Source organism: Chiloscyllium plagiosum, chromosome 7 (assembly GCF_004010195.1).
Source record: "Chiloscyllium plagiosum isolate BGI_BamShark_2017 chromosome 7, ASM401019v2, whole genome shotgun sequence".
Classification (NCBI taxonomy): Eukaryota; Metazoa; Chordata; class Chondrichthyes; order Orectolobiformes; family Hemiscylliidae; genus Chiloscyllium; species Chiloscyllium plagiosum.
This window is the reverse complement of record NC_057716.1, coordinates 106724823-106731854: the sequence shown is the minus strand read 5'-3', so window position 1 is coordinate 106731854 and position 7032 is coordinate 106724823. Positions and strand designations below refer to the sequence as shown.

The window sequence follows — 7032 nt, the reverse complement described above, 5'->3', positions numbered from 1 at the left end:
ACTTCAACAGTTTCCTCATTTCCCCTTCCCCCACCTCAGCCTAGTTCCAAACTTCCAGCTCAGCACTGTCCCCATGACTTGTCCGGACTTGTCCTACCTGCCTATCTCCTTTTCCACCTATCCACTCCACCCTCTCCTCCCTGACCTATCATCTTCATCCCCTCCCCCACTCACCTATTGTACTCTATGCTACTTTCTCCCCACCACCACCCTCCTCTAGCTTATCTCTCCACGCTTCAGGCTCACTGCCTTTATTCCTGATGAAGGGCTTTTGCCCGAAACTCTATTTCACTGCACCTTGGATGCTGCCTGAACTGCTGTGCTCTTCCAGCACCACTAATCCAGAGTCCTCACTTTCTCCTAGAATACTGAATGGACTGGACAGAATGGACATTGGGAAGATATTTCGATTAGTAGGAGAGGCTAGGACACCAGGGCAGACCTGGTAGAGTGGAGGTAAGGAGAAATCTCTTCAGCCAGAGAATGGTGAGTGTATGGTATTCATTACCACAGAAGGCCGTGGAGGCCAGGTCATTGAGTATATTTAAGACTGAGATAGATAGGTTCTTGAATATCAAGGGTTACAGAGAGAATGGGGTGGAGAAACTTATCGGCCATGATTGAATGATGGACCAGACTTGATGGGCCGAATGGCCTAATTTCTGCTATTATGTCTATGGATATATATTTGAAAGGGATGAAGTTAGAGGGGTACAGAGATAGGGCTTGAGAGTGGGACTTGCTGGGTAGCTCTGAGGTGCCAGTTAGATATGATGGGTCAAATGGCTTGCTGATGTACTACAACATTCTACAAAATGGCCAAATAACCAACTATTGAAGGATAGGAGCTTCTGGGCATTAGTGGGATCCGGGATATTTAACTTCTTCCATATGAAGGCAGACTGAAGTGGATTCTGTCGATCAACAGCATTACTAAACTCAGCTGGGAATAGATTCAAATCAAAGCTCCCACTGAATATCATTCCTAAACTTGAAGATTTGTAGCTCAGGTGCTCGTTGTTGTGGTTCTGCTCGCTGAGCTGAGAATTTGTGTTGCAGATGTTTCGTCCCCTGTCTAGGTGACATCCTCAGTGCTTGGGAGCCTCCTGTGAAGCACTTCTATGATATTTCCTCCGGCATTTATAGTGGTTTGTCTCTACCGCTTCCGGTTGTCAGTTCCAGCTGTCCGCTGCTGTGGCCGGTATATTGGGTCCCAAAGGACTAGCCACGTTACCATACACCAAGAACATTTCTGAACTGACAGCCAGACTACTACGGCCACTAGGACTCATAACAGCACACAAACCAACAGCCACTCTCAGACAACAACTCGCCAGGTCAAAGGACCCGATACCCAGCATGAGCAAAACCAACGTAGTATACAAAATCCCATGCAAAGACTGCACAAAACACGACGTAGGACAAACAGGAAGACAGCTAATGATCCGCATCCATGAACACCAACTAGCCACAAACTGACACGACCAGCTATCCTTAGTAGCCACACACGCACATGACAAGCAACATGAGTTCGACTGGGACAACACTACTATTATAGGACAAGCCAAACCGAGAACAGCCAGGGAGTTCCTAGAGGCATGGCACTCATCCACAGATTCTATCAACAAACACATCGACCTGGACCCAATATACCGACCACTGCAGCGGACAGCTGGAACTGACAACCGGAAGCGGCAGAGACAAACCACTATAAATGCCAGAGGAAACATCACAGAAGCGCTTCGCAGGAGGCTCCCAAGCACTGAGGATGTCACCTAGACAGGGGACGAAACATCTGCAACACAAATTCCCAGATCGGTGAACAGAACCACAACATCATTCTTAAACCCTCTAAGGGCATAAACTGTGAAGTAATTTCCTGGTTCCAATTTGCTTAACTGTAATTTTATCTGTTCACTCAGTCATAAAGGACAGAAACCGACCCTTCAATCCAACTCATCTCTGCTGACCAGGTTTTCCAAACTAAGCTAGCCCCACTTTTCCTGCATTTGGCCCATATTCTTCTCAACCTTTCCTATTCATGTACTTGTCCTACCCTAGGAAATTCTCCTACCCTAGGGAAAAGACCTTGACTGTTCACACAATCCATGCCTCTCATGTTTTTATAAGGTCACCCCCTCAACCTGATACATTCTAGTGAGAAAAGGTCCTAGCGTATCCAACCCTGTGTTATAATGCAAACCTTCTGGTGCTGGTAACATCCTTTAAATCTTTTCTGCATACTTTCCAGTTCAATGACATACTTCCTATAGCAGAGCGACCAGAATTTAGCCATAATTCCAAAAGTGGCCTCACCAATGTTCTCTACAGCCACACCTTGACATCCCAATTTCTGTATTCCGTGTACTGATTATTAAAGGCAAACATACCAAAACTCCTCCTCCTTCGCCAACCTGTCTACCTGTGAGTCCACGTTCAAGGAACTATGAACCTGCACCCCCGGTCTCTCTTCAACAACACTCTCCAAGGTTCAACCATTAACTGATGTTGATGGTTTAAAATGTTCATTTTTATTTATAGTTTTTTTAACTGGTTTAAGTTAACTATTTGTAATTCTAATTTCACTCTCAAAACTTCATACATGACAGTTAAGTTGCCGTTTCATCATTTGCTTCATTCAGTTTGATGTTGTTCTATTACATTTTTTTTCTTGTATTTCTTTTATTTCATGGGATGTGGGTGCTACTGACACAGTTTGATTGCCTTTGTTGCATGTTCCTAATCACCCTTGATCTGAATGGCATGCTAGGCTATTTCTGAAGGCAAATATGAGTAACCAACATTGCTGTGGTTCTGGAGTTACATGTGGACCATACCAGGTAAAGATGGTTGATTTCCTTTCCTCGAGGGCATTCGTGAAGAAGATGAGTTTTTGAGACAGTTGATGTTACTGTCATGATCACCATTAACAAGGGTAGCTGTAGATGCCAGATTTTTTCCTTGAGTTCAAATTCTACCACTTTCCATGGAGATGAAAGTGAACATGCAAGGTAAGGGCTTGTCAGATGGTGATTTGGAGGTGGTGTTAGATTTGTGGGCAATATAATACTGTAGCATGAAAGGAATGGTTCATCATTGGTAGACAGGAAGCTGGGTACAGAGAGGTATTTTAAAGTAGACTGTATTCTGGGGAAAATGACCAGTTTCAGAGTCAGAATCAGGATTCAACGACAGTTTATTGTACAAAGAAACTGGAGCTCCGGGGAGAGAGGCTGTCAGCTGTGAGCCCTCTCCCTCGCTCTCCTCCTCAGCACATGTCATGATATTTTATATATTTTGTGGTTTGTGTACAAAAAACATTCCAAAAACCCTTGTCAGTTTCCATGGTCATGACTATTCTTCCTGAGAAGGAAGATTGTTTGTTTGTTTGTTTTTCCCATTACAGCCGATCTGAAGTATTAACACTTGTATACCAGCAGTCTCAGGTAGTTAACATTTTCTATTGAAGGTGGTGGCTGGACTCAGACACCTTGGTGGGCAGTACATGTTACTGATGTGTATTCTCTCCCCCACCCACCTTAAACTAATTAATTATCTATGTTCTGTGTCTATTGTGCTGATATCCTGTTGGCCTCGGGCAGTACCTGTGTATGCTCTGCTGTATTTTTCCATGTAATGGTTCAATGGCCATACAGTGTCTGTGTGCCCCATGTCAGCATGCCCCGTGTCCACTCCCACTTCACTTCCCCCCTCTTCATGGTCACTGAGGCGACTTCGGAGATCTCCTGCAGACCACCCAATTGACATATAGAGGTAGGTCTTTTCTAAGGTCTCCCCATCCCAAGGCGTGTCAGAGTGCGAGTTTTGTTGGGGGATCTTCTGTGGTGACACTCGTTCCTGGCATGGCCTGAGTCAGTAACACCTTACAGCAAAACTTTAAACACAAGGCCTAGACAGAATACCAGTATGAGTGAGCTAAGGAGAACCGTCCCATGTGCCAAACAGGCAAATCCAGGAATCCAGGGAACCCTATCAGCTAATATAGCCAGCTATCTCCTCCTGTGGCTCCTTGTCTGAAGTCATCTAGCTGGTCCCAATGTTTTTGATCGCCTGTGTAATATTGTAAGAATTGTCAATAACATGGGTTATGCACTTGTCACCAATGATTGTACATACTGCCCCCCACTCTCCCCCTTGCTGGGCTAACTGATCATCCACTATATAATGTATCTGCTGTGTTTAAAGTGAATTCAGCCAATTCACTATTGATGTATTGTTTCCCAAGATTGTCAATTCACACACAATGTAGTTTCAGTTTATTGTACATACTGCCCCCCACCCTCCCCCTTGCTGGGCTAACTGATCATCCACTATGTAATGTGTCTGCTGTGTTTAAAGTGAATTCAGCCAATTCACTATTGATGTATTGTTTCCCAAGATTGTCAATTCACACACAATGTAGTTTCAGTTTTTAGCGCTGAGGATCCCTCAAAGCCAGAGATCCCAAAGACCCATACCCCAATGATGATCCAGCATAAAACATAGAACAATACAGCACAGAACAGGCCCTTCGGCCCACGATGTTGTGCCGAACATTTGTCCTAGCTTAAGCACCCATCCATGTACCTATCCAATTGCCACTTAAAGGTCACCAAAGATTCTGACTCCACCACTCCCACAGGCAGCGCATTCCATGAACTCACGACTCGCTGAGTAAAGAACCTACCCCTAACATCTGTCCTATACCTACCCCCCCCTTAATTCAGAACTGCACACAGTACTCCAAATGTGGCCTAACCAAAGTCCTGTACAGTTGCAACATCACTTCACGACTCTTGAATTCCATCCCTCTGCTAATGAACGCTAATGAGCGTGGGGGATCTGCCACTCAAGCGGAATTCCTGGCTGATGGAGCAGGTCCCTATCGTTCTCTGAACATTTGAGTATGTACATGGTTCCTTTAAAAAAAAATGGAGGCTGGTGCAATTACAACATTTAAAAGGCATTTGGATGGGTATTTGAATAGGAAGAGTTTAGAGGGATATGGGCTGGGTGCTGGCAAATGGGACTAGATTAATTTATGATATTTTGGTCGGCATGGACAAGTTGGAACAAAGGGTCTGTTTCCGTGCTTTACATTTCTGTGACTCTGTGACGTTAATAGTCAGTGTCCTTTTTTTTGTCTATATGGGTGCAGGTGTCACCACTGATTATAATGTCATACGGCCGATTCCATTTCGGGGCAAAGTCTGGTTTGTCAGGCAGGGTTTGTACAAGGACGTGGCTCCCAGCTGCTGGGACCTCCGGGAAGGTTTCGAGTTCACCTGCCTTGTCCTTTTGCTCTTGTCTCTGTTACCAATTTACGCATTCCTTTTAGTTGGATGCATAGAGCACTTCAGCCCATGTCCTCCCTGATGTCTGAATGGCCTTAACTAAAGCATTTTTATGGGTTATGTTAATTCTCTCTACCACCCCCAGAGCTCAATGTGTTTGATTAGATTACATTTCCTACAGTATGGAAATAGGCCCTTCGGCCCAACACCGACCCTCTGAAGAGTCCACCCAGCTCTATAACCTGCATATCTTTGGATTGTGAGGGGAAACCAGAGCACCTGGAGGAAACCCACGCAGATGCTGGGAGAATGTGCAAACTCCACAGTTGCTTGAGGTGGGAATTGAACCCTGGGTCCCTGGCACTGTGAAGCAGCAGTGCTAACCACTGAGCCACCGTGCCGCCTCCAGGTGTGGTGACCGCTCTTCTCCCCAATGCAACCATGTAGTCATCTACAACTCTGAAGGCATATTGGCTATCTGTATAAATGTTCACAATTCTCCCTTTTGACAGCTCAACTGCTTTGGTTAGCAATACCATCTCTGCTACTTGTGCGGACTGACTTGTGTCGATCCTTCTTCACATAACGGTCTCTCGTTTATTGTTTACCACCTCTCATCCTGTGCAGGGAAACCCCGCTATATGTCGCTGTGAGCCATCCATGCCGAGAATCACCTCGGCTGTGTCCGGGAGGTATCCTTTACCCTAACTCTATCTTCATCCCCATCTATGTCTCCGCAATTGTACAGATCCCCTGTGTCCAGAATTCCTGCGGCTGGGTTTTCTCCCATATCTCTAACTATTATCACAGACTGACTTGGTGGAAGGAGAACTGCCTCCCACTTTGCTCTTATCGTATTGGCAGATGGTGCTCAGCTTCCCGGTGTGACCACTGCGGAACAAAACCCTCCCTCATTACAATATACATGGAAGTCTTTACTGGGATCTGGCAGCTCCAGCCCAGGGGCTGATATTAACCAACTTTTTAGCTCACTGTAAGCTTCTTCCTGTTCTGGTCCCCAGGTCACAGGTTCCAAAGTAGGTTTGCCCCCTTTGATTAGTTTTCGAATTGGTTCAGCCAATTTTGCGAAATCTGGTATAAAGCTCTGGCTATAGTTGGATAGCCCCAAGACCTTTCTGACTCCCCTTACAGGGTCGTGGCATTCGCTGGATTGCCTTCTTTTGGTCACTTGACATCTTCTTGAGTCCTTGGGACATAAGGTGTCCCAGGTATAGGACTTGTGCTTGTCCAATTTGTGCTTTAGCGGGTCTGACTTAATCTTTGAGTGCCAGCTCATGCAACACAAGATATAAAGCTTCCTAGTGTCCTGATTTGGACTCTGAAACAATCAGGATATCGTCCATGTATCGTAGGGCCATACTCCCTTCTGGTATATCTATTTTGTTGAGGATGTTGCTCATCACTCGATGAAAAATCGTGGGGCTGTTGTGGAACCCCTGTGGCAGGCGAGTACACATGTACTGCCTGTCCCTCACTGCAAAGGTGAATTTATTCTGGGATCTAGGATGTAGTGGGATGGACCAGGGTCTGTCGGCTATGTCGAATATTGTGAAAGTTTTGTGCTCGGGGCCAATCTGATTGAATTGTGGTGGGGTCTGCTACAATGGGATTTAATTTGGGGGTGACCTTGTTTAGCCCCATATAGTTAATGGCTTCATCACTGGCCATGTTGGGGACTTAGTTGTACTTGTGGTTTCTTCGAGGAGAAAGTGAGGTC

General features: G+C 45.5%; 1 protein-coding gene across 3 annotated transcripts in view; it reads left to right on the top strand.

Moving 5' to 3' along the window:
* The window catches only part of LOC122551842 (ATP-binding cassette sub-family B member 6-like), a 262691-nt gene that overhangs the window by 20841 nt on the left and 234818 nt on the right, over nt 1-7032 (top strand). The window contains exon 2 of one of the 3 annotated variants that reach the window (XM_043694364.1): nt 365-456. The exons of the other annotated variants lie outside the window; for them this stretch is intronic. The gene's annotated coding sequence lies outside the window, so the exon portion shown is untranslated. The remainder of the gene's footprint in view (nt 1-364; nt 457-7032) is intronic. 3 annotated transcript variants of the gene reach the window in all.